Genomic DNA, 22,657 nt, shown 5'->3' with positions numbered 1-22,657 from the left:
TTCAAGAAGAATCTGTTTATACTTCATATTTTGTTTTATTTCAGTTTTATTAAATTTTTTTATAGTTTTAGTTAACGATAACTGCACTACAGCTATTCATGTTATAAAATCATTGACAGCCACAATCCATCCTGCTCTGAAGAGCACTTAAAGTGACAGACGACAAAACAGCAGCACGCCTAATAAACAAAACATAATGTCAATTTGGTTTAGATGCATACTTATTAGTATCGTTTTCATTATCGGTCTGAATGAATGTGAATATTATTGTGAATAATTTGTCAGTGCACATTACAAAAATGTGTTCATAATCTTTTTTACATTCATATTGAAACACTTGCATTATGTAATTAAAATAGTTTGCAAATGCTGTTTCATCTCAACTTCAAGGTCATGTTTGGACCCGTGGGCCTTAAATGAACAACATCTTAATTTAAGAATGAACCGCACTCATGCATTCTCACCTGCACACACACACACACACACACACACAGCTCATTAAACACATGGGAGCCTGTCTGAGGGTTGATTTGTCTTGTGCCACAGGGAGAAAGAAGTTGGCACAGACCCTCGCCCGCCATCTTACACCCAACCGGATCCAGAGCAACATCAGTGACTACCAAACACATTCAGACTCAATGTCACGACATTACACGCAAAACCTCAAACTTAAAGATCCCTCATCATTTCTGTCAAAAAAAGTGTCAATCAGCTTCTGTATTGGTGATTTTTAGCAAAGCACCCATACAATTACATTAATTATCAACATGTTTAACTAAACACACACACACACACACATGACTGATCTAGAATATTTTTCTTATTTATAATTTTTGTCGTTTAACAGTACAAAAATCTAAATATTTTGAAATTGCCACTTGCTTTACGAAATATATAAGTGTAAAATATATATATTTTTTTCTTTTTATAAATAAATTAAATTAAGTTATTTCTTGCAAAATCTGCAGAGAGTAGGGCCAGAAAAATTACAACTTCATTCAAAGGAATTTATATTTTATACTGGCAGATATATATATAAAAAAAAAAATTAAAAAAAATCTTAATATCTCATGTCATTTTTCATCTCAAGTACATGTTTCTAAATTTAATAATCTGTAGATATTTGTACTGAAAAACAAGAAAAAATATATACTTTAGTGTGCATTTTAGACCAGACAGAAGTCAGTTTTTAATGTAAAATTATTTGCTTTAAAAGTGTTCTTGTACATTTTTTAGAACGTATGACTTAAAATAAGGAAATATGTAATGCAATAACAAAATTAAGAGTGAAACAGCAAAACTCAAGTGCATTGTTTTAGCATTTCAGAAACTTCTGTCTGTCAAAAATGATGTGTGAAAAATCTGTTTAAGCATTTTTCTTTAAAATACTTGATATTTTGATAATATTTTGATATTTTATTATATGATTCAATGCCATTCAGACATTCTATGTGTATATTTAATGTCTAAAAAGGCACAGAATAATAAAAAAAAGAAAGACAAGTGAGAAAGAAAAAAAGAAAGAAAGAAAGAAAGTGTTTTTCTTATTGTTTTTTCAGGTTGACCTGCAAACTCTAACGGCTGCATTGAATGCAAATCAGCCGAACTCACTCACAAAAACCCTAAACGCTATTCAAATGAGACCATACTGAAATCACTGAGACAAAGCTGTCCCAGAGCAACACAAACACAGTGGTAAGACTGTACGATTGGCTCAACGATCATCAAAAAACATACATACTTTAAAAAACTACTTTACACCATCACATCAATTCCTTAAAGGAATAGTTCACCCAAAAATTCAAGCCATCCAAGATGTGAATGAGTTTGTTTCTTCATCAGATTTGGAGAAATGTAGCTTTACATCACTTGCTCACAAATGGATGTGAATGGGTGCCGTCAGAATGAGAGTTGATAAAAACATCACAATAATCCTCACCACTCAAAGTCCATCAGTTAACATCTCGAGAAGCCAAAAGCTGTGTGTTTGTAAAAAACGAATCAATCCTTAAGTCATTTTTAACTTCAAACCGCTGCTAACATCGAAATATGAGTCCATAATATATAAAAATGCTTCCTCCAGTGGAAAAAAGCCAATTTAATCTGAATCAGGAGAGAAATCTGCACAAATCAACCACTGTTTACAAGCCAAAACAGTCCAAAATAGCTCTAAACATATGTTTACTGATGAACTGGAGTGGTGTGGATTATTGTGATGTTTTTATCAGCTGTTTGGACTCTCATTCTGACGGCACCCATTCACATCCATTGGTGAGCAAGTGATGGATTCCTACATTTCTCCGAATCTGATGAAGAAATGTAGATTTTCTTGGTGAACTGTTCCTTTAAGGATCCTACAGCTTGCTGAATATGGTAAACACATCACATTATGTAAATCATTTGCACTTTAAAAATGTGTTTATTGCTGAATAATAAATAACATACCATTTATTTGTATTAGTATGCAGGCTGATAGACATAACGTTCTGAAATAACGTCCAATGGACCTCACCTTGGATTAAACACATAGATTTGAGCTTTTGTTAAACTCTTTCAGTTGAACGGATTAAAAATGGACCTGAAGTGCGTCTCATTGTCTGCTGGAGTTTGCTGACCGTCGTCCAGTGCAGCCAAGTATTTCAGGTCACTTCACAGGCACTTTGTCAGACAGCCAAAAGTCCCAGAATGCCTGGCGAAAGCCCAGCTGTGTCCAGCTCGGAGAGTTAACTGTTGCGACCCCTTTCTCTGTCTCTTTTCCTCCTCTGCCTTCTTTGACTTTCTAAACATTTATTTTCCATTTCTCCTTCTGTTTGGACATTCTGAGCTGCTCGGCTCGACACACGACGCGTTTGATTTGCTCTAAAGCCAAACACAGTAAACATACAGATTTCATAGTACACAGTAAACATTTCAGAAATCATTCGTTTAATCGCTTAAAATTGTGTCGGAGCGCCGTGACATCACATCTGACACATTTGGTGATCTTTAAGTGGCTTCTTAAAGCAACAGTTTCCCCAAAAAAGTCATTTATTCACCCTCATGTTGGTCAAAAACATGTATGATGTAATTTCATCTTTAGAAACCGCTTTTAACACTTTCATTAGGATAAAAAAAAACTATAAAGAGTACAATATGATCACTTTATTTGAGGACAAGACTCATCTACGAGAGATTCACTTAATAGTTTTCATTTTAATTTGAGAAATGTTGCTACATATTATATTTTGTCCTTTTTAAATATAACTATTTAGGATTCATTTGTCTTATTCTAGTTTTTATTTATTTATTTACAGTTAATAATTATATCTTCATCTTATAACCTTTTTCAATGGAAAATTGTGAATGGCTTAGCATTTCTTATTTATCTTTCTTTCTTATTTATCTACTTAATAATTAGTTAATTTATTTTACACAATTCTTTAAATAATTTTAGATAATAATAAAAGAATATTGGCACATATACATAATTATTTTTCAGGCATTTTAAAATAAAATACTTTCATATTAACATGATTTTAATGCTATCTGTTTCATTTTTAAATCTTTTTTTTCTTTTCTTTTTTTTTTTACAAGTTTCACAATATAAATTCCTTTTTTAAATTTTTGTAAAAAAAAATTTTAAGCAACTGATTTTAAATTCATCATCACAAAAAAATCTGTATACACATACTTTAATATAATAAAATAATGCTTAAATATAAAAAAAATGATATATATAATTTATGACTTGACTAGATTTTCACTGCATTAACTCATTTGATTTATTCTGCTTGGCTCCTATAACTGAAAAAAAAAACATTTTGCACATTTTAGCTACATTTTTTAATGAACTGTTTTGAGGGAAAACTATTGAGATGTAATTTAATTTATATTTTCCGACCCTAAATATTACATCTACAATCTCATACAGAAATATTAATACAGATGTCAAACAATTTACCATCACATTACAATTTTTCCATTGAAGCTGATTTGAGAATATGATGTAAATAAATAAAGTCAGTTTGCACGCGAGTGATTGGCGGCAGCAGGTCTTGTGTTAAAGAGACAGTAGCGCCACCTGATGGATCAACCGGAAACACATCTGAGCTCCTGATCTCAGTAAATCAGAGCTGCTCATGTGTTCGGAAAATATGTTTGTCTCCAAAAATATAACAGACGAGATTTACTTCAAGACTATCTGCTCTTCCCTGGCAAAACTACAAAATATAAAAACAGAACAAAAGTTATACGTTTTCTGAAAGAAATCTGAGCGATTGCCCAAAGAAAACTCACTGCTGCACTGCTGGAGTGCTGTGGACGGTTGCTAGGGCATTGCTGAATGGTTGCTAGGGTGTTTCTGAATGGTTTTTAACATGCTGCTTTATTAATACTAGAGTTGCCAATGGGAACTGTTTGGGAATGTTAAAAAATGTTATAGACATTTTGTTTAAAATCAGAAATATATACAGAAAAGGCCGTAATGTTCAGAAAATCTGAGACATCTGAGAACAAAATCTGCTCTGAAGATTTTAAGAAATATATAATATAATATAATATAATATAATATAATATAATATAATATAATATAATATAATATAATATAATATAATATAATATAATTATCAAAATAAATAGATAAAAGACGTGAATCATATTTGACACATATGTGATAATTGTTTGATTTTTATTTGACTTTTTCAAATAATGTATTATCTCATCTTGCCAACTTGATTAAAGTAAATAATTATTTAATATATTATTTATTAAAATTATAATATTTTAAATATTATATATATATATATATATATATATATATATATATATATATATATATATATATATATATATATATATATATATATATATATATATATATAAATGTTAATAAAGTGTGTTTTATTAATATAAAATAAATCTCATTTGTGATTTTTATTTTACAAAAAAGAATGCTAAAATACAATGCATGTAATTGCTTGCTGGTGCTTTTAGTTTTTTTCCTTACGTTTAACCTCCCAGCTAATTAAAACACTGAGTTTAAAGACATTTTGCATAAAGTACATGAAACTCATCTCTGGCAAAAATGTGAAACATGCACAAGACATAAATAAATAAAAGCCAAAAGCACTAGGAAGCGATCCAAGACCTGAACATCTGCGTCAAAATAATGAAGCGATGTGGGATTAAACTTTAACCAGCGGTTTTCCAGACAGATATTAAACACTGTCGTCGATGGATCGATATCAAAGCGAAGCTGCCATTAGTGTTTATGGATTCCAGGACGGACCTTGATCCGTGTCCAGGGAAGCGTCCGAAAGGCCAACGAACCAAACGCTGGCTGGCTCTTCATTGAAACACATGAGCACGCGGGTCGCCGAGTCCACGGCCGCGTCCTTCCCCGGGACGACAGACAGGTGCTGTCTGGGTCAGGAGGTAAATAAGAGCACGGACCGCAGGCCAGACGCCGAGCTGGTAAATACACACCACCTTTCATTCACATGCATAGTGTCTGTAACACAAGACACACAGCAGCTGGACAGGACAGAGACCCCTCACACACACACACACACTGTGACCCTCTTAACCCACATGAACAGGTCAGAGGTCAACCATTAGTAAATCTAGAGCTGACCCAAGACATATAGAGATACATGATACACAGCAGAGAATGCATGTAATATACATGGATGAAATACATATGTGTCCCTGGAGCACAAAAGCAGTCTTAAGTCTCTGGGGTATATTTGTAGCAATAGACAACAATACACTTTATGTGAGTCAAAATGAACAATTTTCTTTTATGCCAAAAATCATTAGGATATTAAGTAAAGATGATGTTCCATGAAGATATTTTGTAAATTTCCTACCATAAACATATCAAAACTTAGAATATGCATGGCTAAGAACTTCATTTGGACAACTTTAAAGGTGATTTTCTCAATATTTAGATTTTTTTGCATCCTCAGATTCCAGATTTTCAAATAGTTGTATCTCAGCCAAACATTGTCTGATCCTAATTAACCATACATCAATGGAAAGATACCTTACATGCATGTTACATACATCTCAATTTGGAAAAACTGAACCTTATGACTGGTTTTGTGGTCCAGGGTCACATAAACGGTATGCATTATCATATGAACTTTTCAATGTATGTGGAACAATTTGTGCAACATATATGTTTTCCTGTTATTATATAATAAAAAAAACCTTGCTACATGTAACTGAGACTTGTTATAGCACTGGTGTATCATTGCTCTTTTGTTAATTTTGATTGCTTCTATTGTCCTCATTTGTAAGCGTCTGCTAAATGACTAAGTGTAATGTAACATACTGAAATAACCTTCAATATATACATTTTTTTTATAAAAGAAACTGATAAAATTACCTTTAAAATGCAAGATTTCATAATTATTTGGGGTTTTATTATTTTGTATCCGCTTAACTTTTTCATATTCATGATTTACATAAAAAGCTATAAGCTACATTATAAATAATCACATCTACATCCATCCATCGATCCATCTATGAAGTGTAAATATCTGCTTTAAATAAGTATTATATACGCATATTTTACATGTGTTACCTTTTATATATTTGACAGTTAAATGACTTTTAAAGGAAAGATTTCATAATATTACAGTTGCCGAACTGCTCTAAAAATCAAATCAGACGTGCCAGAAAGCCATCAATCCGTCATACGTCACTGCTTTCAGAGCCCAGAGCAAAAGCCATCCATCGTTCAGAGCAGAAATCCACATTAATGACATAAACGTGCAATTGAGGGGCCGACCTGTCGAGATCTCGGTGCTCTCAGCTCATAATTCACACTAAACCCTGCCACCAAACCTTCAGACCGGCAACAAAAACACTCGCCGGGGCCAAGAAACGATGGTACAGTGGGATGTCATCGCCACGACTAGACCTCAGTGAAATATCACGGAGAACGACAGGGAATTGAGTTTCAGTCCAGAAGTGTTGACTTTGTCATACATCACGCCAGAAAAGGGCTGACTGCACGCCATTCGAAACCTACAGAACAATCCACTTTACTGATTATACATTAAAGCCCTCGTTTGAATGCACGCACTTTTCGTTTAATCTGTCGCTTAATGAAACCCACCTAATTCCTAGTTTATTTTCATTCTCGGATCGAAAGCCCATAAATGCGATCCAACAATTTACGGCGTACAGTTCACTATAAATTGATTCCATATGTGAAACGTAATATCTGATGCCCAATAGCCCTCCTGTGATGGAAATCTAAACTGCAGGGTTAATCGAAATGTCTTTTCTCTCATACGCAGGGAGTTATAATGGCTTCTGCAAATCTGCAGCCTTCAACGCTTCCAAATCCCCATTTTACAGTCGTTTCAAGACACTGGAGGTCTTTAAAGTGCACTGATATCAGTGCTGGAGAAAATATTCACACTTACACATAATACAACTTATGAATCATCACATCAAAAATATTTGGTTACACTTTATTTTGATAATCCACTTTATACATACTACTAACTACAAGTAACTTTGCAACTGTGTCAAATAATGCTCATTAATTTGCAACTATGTGTCAACTAATGCTCATTCATTTGCAACTACATGTCAAATAATGTTTATTAATTTGCAACTACATGTTAACAAATGCTCATTCATTTGCAACTACAGGTCAAATAATGCTTATTCATTTGCAACTACATGTTAACTAATGTTTATTAATTTGCAACTACAGGTCAAATAATGCTTATTCATTTGCAACTACAGGTAAAATAATGCTTATTCATTTGCAACTACATGTCAAATATATGTTAACTAATGTTTATTAATTTGCAACTACAGGTAAAATAATGCTTATTCATTTGCCACTACATGTCAAATAATGCTTATTCATTTGCAACTACATGTCAAATAATGCTCATTAATTTGCAACTACAGATCAAATAATGCTTATTCATTTGCAACTACATGTCAAATAATGTTTATTGTCAACTAATGCTTATTCATTTGCAACTACAGGTCAAATAATGCTTATTAATTTGCAACTACATGTCAAATAATGCTAATTCATTTGCAACTACATGTCAAATATATGTTAACTAATGTTTATTAATTTGCAACTACAGGTCAAATAATGCTTATTCATTTGCAACTACATGTCAAATAATGCTTATTCATTTGCAACTACATGTCAAATAATGCTTATTCATTTGCAACTACATGTCAAATAATGTTTATTGTCAACTAATGCTTATTCATTTGCAACTACAGGTCAAATAATGCTTATTCATTTGCAACTATATGTCAAATAATGCTTATTCATTTGCAACTACATGTCAACTAATGCTCATTCATTTGCAACTACATGTCAAATAATGCTTATTCATTTGCAACTACAGGTCAAATAATGCTCATTCATTTGCAACTACATGTTAACTAATGTTTAATAATTTGCAACTACAGGTCAAATAATGCTTATTCATTTGCAACTACATGTTATCTAATGTTTATTAATTTGCAACTACATGTCAACTAATGCTCATTCATTTCCAATTACATCAACTAATGTTCATTTATTAACTACATACTAACTCACAGAGTAGACTGTTACATTTACATTTAGTCATTTAGGAGATGCTTTTATCCAAAGCGGCTTACAAATGAGGACAATGTAAGCAATCGAGAAAAAAAAAAAAAAAAAAGAGCACTGATATACCAGTGCTATAACAAGTCTCAGTTAGCTTAACACAGTACACATTGCAAGGGCTATACAATAAATAAAAAGAAAACAGATAGAATAGAAAAAGAATAGAGCAAGCTAGTGTTAGAGGTCTTTTTTAATTTTTGCTTTTGTTAATTCTAGAAAACCCAAAAAGAGATGTGTTTTTAGCAGATTCTTGAAGATGGCTATAAGTACTCAACTGCTCAGATTGATTTGGGAAGGTCATTCCACCAGGACGGAACATTTAATTTTAAAGTCTGTAAAAGTGACTTTGTGCTTCTTTGGGATGGCACAATCAAGTGACGTTCACTTTCAGAACGCGATCTTTCTGAAAGAAGACCCAACAAGAGAGCATTGCAATAGTCCAGCCTGCAGGACAAGAGCTTGAACAAGGAATTGTGCAGCATGTTCTGAAAGAAAGGGATTGATCTTCTTGATGTTGAATGAAGCAAATCTGCAGGATCCATCATCCAGTAAGAAATGTCTGTTTAGACAAGCAGAGATGCAAATAGCTACCGTCGGATCATCAGGATGGAATGAGAGGTAGAGTTGAGTGTCATCAGCATAGCAGTGGTATGAAAAGCCATGTTTCTGAATGACAGAACCTAATGATGCCATGTAGACAGAGAAGAGAAGTGGTCCAAGAACTGAGCCCTGAGGCACCCCAGTAGTTAGATGTTGAGACTTGGACACCTCACCTCTCCAAGATATTTTGAAGGACCTATCTGATAGGTAAGACTCAAACCATTGAAGTGTGGTTCCTGAGATGCCCTTTGCCATGAGGGTTGACAAGAGTATCTGCTGGTGGTTAACCGTGTCAAAAGCAGCGGAAAGATCAAGCAAGATGAGTATTGAAGATTTGGATTCCACTCTTACCAGTCTTAGAGCTTCAACAACTGTGCATGACTCAGATTAATCTGAAGAGCATGTATTGAATCATTTCAAGACTGAATAAACCGACTCACAAAGAGATGTAGAAGCTTAGAAAAGTTCAATTCATTTGAAAGTGCTGAATTCATTTATACATAATACAACTAATGAGTCACTCTATAATTCAATTTTTGGAATAGGTTCATTCACATGCATGTCTGAATTCACAGATTCACTATGCAAAACTGCTTAGCACCTTATCAAAAAAAAATATTCGAGTAGAACAACAACAAGATTTATTTGCAAAAAAAGTAAAATGCATGACTCGAATCTGTGAATTGTTTTATGAATCTACATGCACCAAACGAATTCACAGAGCAATGTAGAAACTTTCTATAAAACTTAAATTCATTTGAAAAGTACAGAATTTTACACATAAAACAATTAATAAATGACCATATCAAAAATATAAGTTAAAAACTTGGTGACAATTAAAAAAAAATAAAAAATGGAACATGTGTGAATTCATCTATGAATCATTTTTGAGTTTACAGTATAGATGCACCATTTGAAAAAAACAATTTACTAACCAAAGTAGAAACATACTAAAAAAGTAAAAAAAAATGGAGTAAAAAAACCTAAGATTTAGCTACAAAAAAAACAACAAATAAATAAAATAAAATGCATGACTATGTGAATCGTTTAATGAACCTACATGCACCAAGCGAACGAAGCGATTCACTAAGCGAAGCAGAAACTTACTAGAACAGTTCATCTCATTTGAAAAAAATGCTGAAATCAGCAACTCTCCAAATCGAAGCCATTCGCTCACAAACACACCTCCAACGAAACCGGGCCGTAACGGTTGATTCTGGGCCGCGGTCCATTCAAATTCTCTCTGGCATTTAGCTTATGGAAACGGCACAGAGAAAAGTCCTCCGCCAAAAGCCTATTGCTGAATAGCTCAGCTTTCATTTCAAAGCCCTGTCTTTAGTGGCTTTTTCCTGATTTAACTTTCTTCTGGCCCATTAAAAGTGTTCATAAAATTAGGTTAGCAAGTGTTTTTGCCATTAGCAGTTAGCTTATAAATAGAAATCTGAACTGCTGGACGGGTTTGGGATTGAAGCTAACCGCTAATAATGTGGCACTATGGGAGAAAAAGACAGTCTCTAAATGATCCCAGAGAAAAATAAAACATCGATGGTGATTAAAATGACATAAAGCAGAGAGTGTAGCATGAAATTAGCCACTCTATTTTAGCAGAGAAGGCATTAATGTGTTCTGCATTGGGCCTCTGAGGTTACATGGCATTTTTAGCAGCTAGCAGACGGTTCTCATTTGTCATTCATAGTTGCATGCATGTGCATGAACAGATACTCAATTCTCAGCACATGGAGTGAGATGGGCAGAAAAATGAGACTAATCTAAGGTGAAAAATGAAATCAAAGCAGAGACTTCTTAAGTTTTTATCCCAAGATAATTCGTGCTTTTATCTAAAAACACAGTTATTCTCACAGACACAGCTAACATTTTTAGCATTTCAAGCCCTAAACCATGTGATGATAAGCTGATGTGTCAAATTAAAAGTATAATTAAATTTTGACTTTTAGTTAAGTAATGTAAGCTGATTTCACATACAAATAAACAAGACGTGCAATGAAGCAAATGCAACAAATTCTTAACCTCCGACAACCAAAAACTACGGGTCAAACAGGGCTGTACGATTTGGGGATAAAATCAAGTTGCGATTTTTTTTTTATTAGATTGACACATTTTAAGCATTTTTTTTATATATATAAAAAACAACAACAACAAAAACACAGGTTTGCAGTGCTTGTATAGGGATGCACAATTTGGCTAAATTGTAATTATAAATCAATATGGCTTTAAAGTAGTAGTATTAATAGTACTAGTAATAATAATTATTATTATTGAATAAACTTAATAACAACTTATTACATTTTAGTTTTTTAAATGTAAAAAAAAAACAAAAAAAAAAACACACATTGCAGTTTTCCTTGTTTGTAGGGCTACACAATTTGTCCTTAATTGTGATTGTAAAAAAAAAACAAAAAACAAAAACAAAGACAATTAATAATTATTAAATTAAATAAACGAGTAATAATTTATTTAAAACTGTATTAATAAAAATATAATAAATTATTATTCAATAAAAATTACTAAATAAAAAACACACAAAAAATATTTTAAAATTGAATTCTTATTTATTTTATTTTTTTTGCATTATTTTGCAGCATTTACTGTGAACCAAGTTGCTCTGAGATGTTGCAGCTCACGTGTAGATGAAAACTCATTTTCAACAAGTGCATTTACTTAATTTAAATCACAGATAATCACATTGATTTGTTAATCACACCAAAGCTGGCTGCACACTAGACAATTTTCAAATCATTCGAGACCACAGACATCACCAAAGTTTCAACCAAAAAAAAAAAAAAAATCACTTGTGACAAACCACGAATCGGGCCACACCCCTGATCATTCGGAGGTGCAAATCGGGCTTAAAATCCTACAGTGTGTGGCCATCTTAAGTCACATTGGTTTTATTCTGATTTATCTCACAGACAGAGTCATGCGATACATTTTACATTTGGCAGATGCTTTTATTCAAAATGACATCATGGTAAAATCTGTGTGCAGTTTTGCATTCTATGTTATCAGTTCATGCAGTGCATTGCTTTTTGAGCAACCAAATGCATGCTGGGCATCAAAAGGAATAAAAGAACTGTTGTTGCTTTTTTCCACCACTGGCACAGACAAAAATGTCTATATTCTGTCTGAAATGGATGCAACCGCAATGGTGCTTTTTACTAAGCATTGCAGTCAGAGATGCATCACTAGCACACCAATCAAAATATCCGTTACCATCCGCACCCGCTCAAATGCCAGCCAATAGGAAGTCTGCACGCCAGGTCCACGTCCTTGCTGGAGCCGATCACAGGCTCCATGAACGCCGACAGCAAGGTAATTCATTCTAATTAGGCCCTTTGCCATTCCCGAGTCTGTCCTAACTCGGCCAGCTGCTACCTGAGAATGCTGCTCTTCAATCAAAACCAGTGGCCGGCTCTTGTCTTTCACCGCTGGGGAAACCATCAGACAGGGAAGAGCTTGACTCATGTTCGGCTACAAAACAGCACGGCGGTCGGCGGATGCTTAAAATGGCCAAGCATGACTCAACCGAAGGAGCTTAACTGTTGTCTTTGGCCATCCGGCTTGGTTCTTTTTCTAATAATGGCTAAAGTTTCATGCTTTAGAGCTGTAACAACATGGAACAAGGCCGCACCAGTTAATATACTAAGGTTTTTTGAGCTGCATCAGGTGTGTGAATCTCAATTTGACAGAATGTATCCAAAAAAACAAATCACAAGAGATACGTGTTCATAATTTCTATATTTTCTGGAGAGCTCTGCGCTGGACTGGTTCTCTATTGGCATTCATGTACACATGTTGGGTAGACAATGGCATACACAATATCTACACATTGATATCATCTAAAACATGGAGATATTGAGTTCTAATATGACATCACAAAATAAGAAGCTTATAAAAACTAAAATTCTAAACTTTTTCAAATTTGTGTAACTGCCATAATATTATATAGCACCCTTTTTGAATTGGTAATAACTATATATATAAAGAATATTTTGAGTTATTAGATATTAGAGACATGAAATTTCAATAATCACTCAAAATATGCAACAATTCAGTACGATCTGAGGATTCATAACCTCAAAGGATTCTTAAAAACTTTTTTGGTCTCAGTATTATTTTAGTAGGCCTATTAATTATAAACTATTTTATAGAATTCAATAATATTTTGAATGAGCTTTTATTTTGTATATTTTAATTGATATGATTCGGGTTTTTTTGTATTTAAAAAAATTTTCAGCACCCAGTATTTCAAGATTTAATACTTCAAGTACTTATTTCATTTCAGTTAAGGCGAGTGTCTAGTTTATTAGTTTATCTAGATTTTTCCCTTACGAAAATTAACCATGGTTTTACTACAGATAAAACCAAAAAAACATGGTTACTATAGTTAATCCATGGTAACCACAAATTAACCATGGTTTTGCTAAATTAACCATAGTATAACCATGGTATTTGTTGTAAATCTGTGGTTATACGAATGGTAGTCAACACGCCAAAAAACCATGGGTTACTACAGTTTTACTATAATAAAACCATGGTTATTTTTCGTTAGGGTAAATCGTTATAGTTAACAGTTATGTCTCTGAATTAGTTGATAAGTAAGAGTTACGTTGAGTCTCAGTCCAGAAGGAGCCCACTGAACGCATGTGGCCACGAATACTAATGAGATCACGTCGTAAATTCACTTTGTAGGAAGCATAAAGCACAGAGAAAGGACCTCTTCAAACCGTTAGAGCCCTCAATGAGGTCTGAATCCCGCACGGGACACTTAGGCACAGAGTTCTGACCCAATTCACAACCAAACAGGAAGAAATGGCCGAATCCTAACAAGATTTATTTTCAGTTGCTTTCAAGACGCGGCGGAGGCAGGAACTAGCTTTCGCTCGCTGTATCTTTAAAGGACTTGAAGTTTTCTTGGCAGCTCAGGGAAGAACTGCAAGTTCAGCCAAAATAGACAATAAAGCAAAGGGGAGGGACATGCCAAAATGAAGGGGGCAACTAGTTCCAGGGGTTCATTTTTCCTTCATGATTCACGTTGGAAAAGAAAGCACTTCCCTGTCCTCAAATGAACTCTCGCTGGGGGAGGGGACGGCCACGCGCATTTTTGCGCGCTCGCAGAACTGGGTCAACTGCAGACGAGTCAAAAGAAGCGGGAGAGGTAAACAAACCGGAGAAAACTCGCACGTACAGACTCTCAGAGTCAATGAAAGAGAATCTTTTCTCCTCAGCACTCGTGATTATCCAGACACTCGCTGCAGCTGCGCGTGACTCCACTGTATTCAACAGAGCGCGCTCTCGCGGCAACTGTCCTGAGGTTCTTCTACTGATTATATGCTCTGCAGAGGAATTAAACTGAAATGTTTTTGACACAAGGGAGACGCCAGATCGCTCACTGCGCGCGCAATTGTAAAAAAACAACATCCCATAACTTGATGCAATAGCTTGCATTTAGCCACTGCAGTTGTGGTTTTGTGACTTTGGAGCATCATTAATTTTAGTTTAGTTTTTTATGCCTTCTCTAAATAAAAATAAAAAAAGTTATTTTAGATGCATGCCAAATTAAAGGGATAGTTCTGTCAAAAAAGAAAATTCTGTAATTAATTAGGCTACCCACCCTCCTGTGGTTCCAAACCCATAAGACCATCTTTCATCCTCGGACCACAAATGAAGATATTTTTGATGAAATCCGAGAGCTCTCTGACACTGAATAGACAGCAACCCAACTGAAATGTTCCCAGGTCCAGAAACATAGCAAGGACATTGGTAAAACAGTCCTTGTGAGTTCAGCTGCAATTTTACAAAGCTATGAGAAAACTTTTTGTGCACAAAGTAGCTTCATAAAATGTTGGCTAAACTCACATGGACTGTTTTAATGATGTCTTTGCTTCGTTTCTGGGCGTGGGAACATTAAAGTTGCATTGCTGTCTATATGCAGGATCAGAAAGCTCTCGGATTTCATAAAAAAAAAAAAAAAACTTAATTTGTGTTTCCGAAGATGAACAGATGAAGGTCTTACGGGTTTGGAACGACATGAGGGTGAGAATGACAGAATTTTCATTTTTGGGTGAACTATCCCTTTAAGATTTGAAGCCACTTCTGATTATTCGAAAATGATGATATGGCAAATTCTGATTGTTACAAATAACATCTACCACCAAAGCACGTTCACCGAGTTTTCTACAACCACAAGGACCAAAACCAGTTACCCAGAATGCTTTAGTGATGCACTAATAGGAGCTTTTACAGCAGCGATATGGCACCACAATGAAACCACAGTGACTAAGACGATATAGATGAGTCAAGCGTGCTGCCAAAACCACCAAACCAGAGTCAAAACCCACAAAACTATCACTTTTGCTTGAGTCACCTTCAATAACTCTGGCGAGCAGAAGCTGTAGCATCTGGCAGAGCACAGGAGATACTTAGATTCATCAAACTACATGAGAAAGCACATTCCACATGCAGTTAAAACCATACTGTACAAGTTGCATAAATCATTTTTATGTTATAAAGTGGTGCTACACCAATTACATTTCTTTAGAGAATATAGAATAATTGTAAAAGCATGAAAAGTGACCACTGCACTTATGACAGGATTTTGACGCAATCAAATATTAGTTACTTTTTGAGTTTTTATATAAAATATTAAATATGCATATTGAGCATTAAATGTTACCTTTTCCTTGTAAAGATAATTCTGCGAATCTTCAATAAAAGTACACTTAGGTGATTACTCATATTAAAATCTGTGCAACATCTACACAAAATGTGATCATTTTGAACAGACTGGAGTTATTTTAAAGATGACAAGTTGTGTTTTTGAAAACTAGACTTAACTGTGTACTGTAGATTTACACAAATACTGAGCAAAAATGATAAACGGCAAATGAATTAAATTATTTTGCCATTCTGTAATGTGAAGTTAAGACAAGCGTTTAAGGATTCTGCTCTTCTAAAACACACAGAGTGCATAACCAAACCACTATTTACAACATGCATTGTTACAGTTTTCTAATTTATTATATTCACAATTTATGGATCACATGGACACTGTAAAATTTAAACAGGCCTATGGTAAATATAGTATTGTCAATACAGCTACAGTAAAAAAAAATGCAGTTTGATAAGTTGGCTTAATTAAAAATCACTGGCGGCATTATAAATTTACTTTAGACCTTTAGACTATTTACATAAAAATGTGTATTTGTCATTGAAGCTGATTATAGCATATTTAGGTAACACTTTAGAATAATGGTCCATTAGTTAATGTTAGTTAATTTATTAACTAACATGAACAAACAATGAACAATACATTTATTACTGTATTTATTCATCTTTGTTAATGTTAGTTAATGGAAATACAGTTATTCATTGATAGTTCATACTAATTTACAGTGCATTAACTAATGTTAACAAGCACAACTTTTGATTTGAATATGCATTAGTAAATGTTGAAATGAACATCAACTAAGATTAATAAATGCTGTAGAAGGATTGTTCTTGCTTAGATCATGTTAACTAAAGTAGTTAACTAATATTAACTAATGGACCATTATTCTAAAGTGTTACCCATATTTACACTTGTATGTTGAGATAGGTTTCCAATCTAGAGCCATCAGGCCACTGGTGTTTTTTCATTCTATACATACAAAAAAAAAAAAAAAAGAAATCCTAAAAGACTATCTAAAGGTATCATAATATGGAAAAATCTTAATGGCATCAAATAAGATACAATTTAGAGACACAGGTTTGTAAAATCATTAAAAATGTGTCTTATGTTTTATGAGATCCATTGCATTCTAATTGTGAACTACTGAATGTTCTAAAAAAAATTGCTGAATGGTTCTAAATGATCAGAATGCCAGAAAGAATCCCACAGAATTGTGAATGCAGCATTAAACTATAACAGGTACACTCACCTTATATAAATATAAAAACCATCAGGAGGTCATTTCAGAGACTTGCAGTACTTCTGTTCAGTGTTTGAGACTTTGAGATCCGTCTGCAATCTTTGAACCAGTTCCTCCAGCGTTCCAGTCAACTTCAGGACGTCCTGGTGAAGGATTATTGTGCTGTGGGACAAAGAGAGAACTCCGTGAACTCATTTGATCGCATCTGTGTTGTGCGTCTTCGCGCGGCGCGCCGCTTCTTCGGTTACACTCGGTTACGCACGGGACTCTCTGCTTTCCACCATGTTATTTACACATGTAAAAGAGAAAGCAACTTGAGAAGTGTAAAAATCACCGACTGGAATCGCGGAATGTAAATTCAGTTTGTATGTGGAAGGATAAAACAGCGATTTGGAACGAGGGACGTTTGGATGTGGACTTTCGCGTCTGTTTGTTCCATCAACGCCCATCTCCTCCTCGTGCCTGCTGGGGGAAAATCACCGTGTTAAACATGTTTAAGCCTTATTTCGCTCAGCATGTGTATCAGTTCAGAGGAAATTTCTATTTTGCAGCTGGAAGTGAGTATAAAGAACTTGATAAAAAGAGCTCACACATTATTTCAAACTCTCTGACTAAACCCTCGACAGTGATCACCGCAGTGAATACTGGGTAACAAACACTTCAACAATAACAGTGATATGGAAACGTTAACTGAAGCTTTACAGATGCAAATATAAGTATGACAGTATATATGCATGTTGAAGTTTAATGACATTTCTAATTCTGTGGAAATGCATAAGCAAAGTAAATCAGCACGTTCTATATATATATATATATATATATATATATATATATATATATATATATATATATATATATATAGTAATATACAAAACTAATTTTATTTTAAACAGCATGTATTTCAGTTTTTAAAAACTGACATGCGTTACAGATTTATTTTTTGTATGTATCTATGACTGAATTGTGGAGCAGTAGTGTAGGTGTGTGTATATGATATATTAAAAATATTTATATAATTTATTAAATCACGATTGTGTGTGTGTGTGTGTGTGTGTGTGTGTGTGTGTGTGTGTATGTATATATATATTTGTGTGTGTGTGTGTGTGTAGCCTATATAAAACATGGAAAGGTTAATGAACATAATTTGTCAAAAAAGATCAACAATCTATTGCAATGATGGTTTATGCGTGTATTTGCATGTTTATTTAAACAAATACTGTAATAAATGTAAAAATGTGCAAACAATAGTTATTGTTTTACATTGGCATAAACCAATGTGGACAGGTTTAGTATTTTATCATGTTTTTGACTTCTGTGTGTGTGTGTTTGTTTGTGTATAAAATAAAACTTCCTTCACTTTGGAGTTTATATTGTTTTTATTTGTATTTTATTTGTTTTATATTGTTCCAGTTTTAAGATCTAACAGACCCGAACTCTTTTTTTTCATGCATGCATTTATTCATTCCATCTGGATGTGTTAATTATCATTTCAGTATCGTGTTGACCCGAGAGCACAGCTGTGTTTCCAGCACATCACAGACAGACAGACAGACAGACAGACAGACAGACAGACAGGTGATGTTTCGTGTCTCTCTGATGGCTCTGCCCTGCTCTTTGGCTGCTCACCAAGTAATGTGATCAATCAGAGGTCCGTCAGAAATGCCCCAGTCACAGGTGTCACTCATCAACCAACATGCTGCTCCAGCTCCAGTTCACGGAGGGCGTCTGTCCCGCTGTGAACTCTGGGAGCTTCTACCTGCGTGAGTCTCGCGTGGCTCTTGTGTGTGGAGACAAAGAGGGAGGATCAGCCCTGATGACCCAGAAAGACGCTCGCGGATGGGCCTGATTAGATTAGCCCGGTGTGACGAACGGGAGATGACGTCATGGCTTTGCTGGCCCGCTCATGTGACCGAAAAAAACTGATCTGGGATCAGATGACATACTGAAGTGTTAGTTAATCAGACACTTAATTAGAGAACTATGGTAAATGATATGCTATTACATGATTTTTCTCCAAATTCTGATTGGATGAGCCATGTTAGAGGTGAAGAATATTAATATTTAGTTATACATTATACAGTGTTAGATCTACCCTTACTGGTGCCACAAAAATATAACTCATTTAGCCATTTTATAAGGTTTGCATAGCAATTTTGCATCATTCTCTATACTGCAGCATAACAATAAAATAATAAATATATTTTAGCATTACAGTCTACTTTTTATATTTTACAAAGTAAAATATTTATAAAAGTTTACATAAATGTAATTACATATTTAAAAACAATATAAAATAGCACTACGAGAATTTATATAAGCATCATTTTATTTTATTTTTTTTATTTTATATTTATTCTCATTGTGGCCTTCTTGCAGCCAATCTGTGAAACCGATCTTTCTCACTATACTCTCTCTCTCTTTATTTCTTCTTTAAACGTTGGGCTGTCAAGTTTCTCCTTTTATCACACGACCGGTCATCCCAGTAGAGATGAAACATCTGTGTTTCATTGCCTCCGGAGTAATGATAAACACACTCTCACAGCTGATCCAAACCCCTCATCGCACGGATGGAGGTGAGTGCTGCATATATGACTGTTAAAACACCTCTGAATGTATTTCCTCAGGCCCTGCTTCCCCAGAGAGGCCGGCCCTCGACTCGCTCTGCGGGAGGATTTTTAAGGCTGCCTCGTCCTACGCAATCGGATGAAATGTGCAGCCTTGCAGAGACTCGGCAAATGAAACTTCACTAGATCTGTCCGAGGTCACATAGGGTTAAGTTGTGCTGGATGAACAGAAGAATCCTCTTTTCCGTCCTGATTAGTTCATATAACTCTCTACGTCTTCTGAAGTCATACGATGCTTTGTGTGAGGAGGAGATCCAAATTTAAGTCATTACTTACTGACATTTTCCACTGCAGCTGTCAAATCACATTCACACAGATGTTCAGTTCAAATATGACGTGCTAAATTATGACATTGGGGGGGTTGGTGCATTTGCATTCACTTGGAAAACTTGCATGTTCCTCCATGAAAAACGTTGCATTTGAGAAATATATATGTATATATATATATATATATATATATATATATATATAAATATATAATTTTTCTCACAAAGCTTTCATGTTCTTCTGAAAACTTTGCAACTGATGGGAAAACTTTTACAAAACTTTCGCATTTCGAAATTTAGCTTACGCAATCTAAACTTTCCATTCTCTCACAAAAGTGTTGTGCTTTCTGCAGAAATTTTGCATTTGTTAGTAAAGTGTTCGCGTTCACCCACAAACTTTTTTATTTCCTAGAGCGTTTTCCTTGCGTTCTCTTGAAAAACTTTGCGTCTCCAGAGAAGGATTGCATTTGCTGAAAGAATTGAGTTAACTCGGCAAGCGTTTTTACATTCCCCTTAGAAACTTTGCATTTGCTGGCTAATTTTTAACATTCTCCAAGAAACATTGCATTTGCTAGTCAAAACAAATACATAAATAAAAAATAAAATAAAATTGTATTAACCCGAGAAACTGCATTTGCTGGTAAAAAAATTACGATTCCAGAGAAACGTTGCATTCACACGGAAACCTTCTGAATTCTGTTTTAAGAAACTTTACATTTGTTTGCAAATTTTACGTTCCCTCAAGAAACAATGTATGGTCCTTCGAGAAGCATTGTCTTTGTTTACAAAACTTTTACATTCTTCTAAAAATATTGCTTTGGCTAGCAAAAATCTTTATTTATTTATTTATTTTTTACATTGTCCAGAGAAACTTTATATTTGCTGGCAAAATATTTGCGTTCCCCTTTGAAACGTACGTGTTCCCCTGAAAACGTTGCATTTGCTGTCAAATCTTTTTAGTTTCCCAGAGAAATGTTGCATTCGCTCACAAAATATAGGCTACACATAGCTTAAGAAACTTTGCAGCAACAAATGCAAGTTTTGCAAGCATACGGAAAATAAACATTTTGCAAGAGAGAATGTATTTTTTTTTTTCTCTCAATGTCCCTATATGGGCTCCATAGTGTCTTGCATATTATGATGCAACCGAAAGATCAAAATGTGAGAAAATAAATAATTTAATTTTTTGTTTTAATGCACCCACCATATTTAAGTTTGAGCATCTGTGCACATGAGATTTGAGATGATTTTACATCTTTCTTTTCTTCTTGTGTGTGTTTCAGAATTGTTTATAACTCAAGTAACTTAAAATAAGCAGATGCATAAATCAGATTTCAGAGCTTCAGTGGTCATCTTTCAAACAATAACTCGGTCTGCTTTGTTCACAAAGCTATCGTATGACTTTGAAAATATAGAATATAGTGCACCTTTAACTGTATAAAATGTTGTTTTTCACAGGTCTGGAATGACATGAGGGTGAGAATTGGTTGAACTGTTCCTTTAAGTGCACAAAGCTTATTTTCTTATGATCATCATCAGGTCTTTGTTTTCCTAATTCTCCCTTTCCTTTGCTCTTTGTTTCTTTCATTAGCTCTTTTGAGTGCCTTTTCAACGGTTTATCACGGCAGCTTGTCCTTTCTGATTAAGAGTGAATTAAAACAAAAGATTTCTCGGGACGGCGACACGCAAAGGCCTGCTTTAATCACCAGCACTTTGAACCCCGGGCGTGTAAAGCGTGGCGTTGTTCTCGTCACTATCAGAGGGCACGATTGGAGGAGATGTGCGCGCTTGCGCGCGCAATCAGCGGCTTCCTCGAGTTCTCTCGTGCACCTTCATCCGTGCGTGCAAACCGAGCCAAAGCGCTTTCAAATCTAATGACTAATGGTGTGCAGGTGTTTGCCACCGATCCGGTTTCATTTTGCTTTGCAACGGTTGGTAATCGCTTGGGGAAAGCTGGTCGTGATTCAGTGTGTTCGGCGTGTCGTTTGCGTTGAATGGTGCGTCTGAATGTAATCTGTCTCGGGGGACGAGGGGCCCCGCTAAAACCTGACACGAGAGAGAGACGGACGTAATCTGAGAGAGAAAAGGCCGTTCCATACAGCACTACAATAACGTGCATGGAGATCTCTGCTAGGTTACTGAGCATATCGCGCCACCTGCTGGTGCACAACGAAACTGTCAGTGATTTCATCAACTCACAGGAAAATAGACTTCTATCGTATTTAAAAATGAACCAGTCTGTATCAAAAGCATTTTTTTTAAATGAATGTAGTATTCACAAAGCTCATGTAAATTTTATTAGAAAAGGGAACTTTGCATTGTATTTACTATTATGTGACTACTACTTTGTAGTAGCCTATGTGCACACTGTAAAATAATATAAAATAAATAAAATTAGGGCACAATGTACTGTATTAATATGAAGCAATATTTTTTTTAAAGGGGTTTTGCCTGTATTTTTTTACATTTTGCTCTCACTTCCATTGTGTTTCTGGGTTAACAGAAATAAAATTAAAAAGAAAGTAAAAGTACTTCTCAGTGTTTTGTCCCAATCACCTATATATGCTAATATATACACCACATTTCTTTACTACATTTAAAAAAATAAAACAAAAT

General features: G+C 34.6%; 1 long non-coding RNA gene across 1 annotated transcript in view; it reads right to left on the bottom strand.

Annotated features, from left to right (window-relative positions):
• LOC128014313 (uncharacterized) overlaps positions 1–17,755 on the bottom strand; it is a 44,031-nt gene extending 26,276 nt beyond the window's left edge. The window contains exon 1 of the long non-coding RNA XR_008183523.1: positions 17,161–17,755. This is a non-coding gene — a long non-coding RNA (uncharacterized LOC128014313). The remainder of the gene's footprint in view (positions 1–17,160) is intronic.
• Positions 17,756–22,657: the final 4,902 nt, after the last annotated feature.

This window comes from Carassius gibelio, chromosome B25 (assembly GCF_023724105.1).
Source record: "Carassius gibelio isolate Cgi1373 ecotype wild population from Czech Republic chromosome B25, carGib1.2-hapl.c, whole genome shotgun sequence".
Classification (NCBI taxonomy): Eukaryota; Metazoa; Chordata; class Actinopteri; order Cypriniformes; family Cyprinidae; genus Carassius; species Carassius gibelio.
This window is presented reverse-complemented; position numbering and strand designations above follow the sequence as displayed.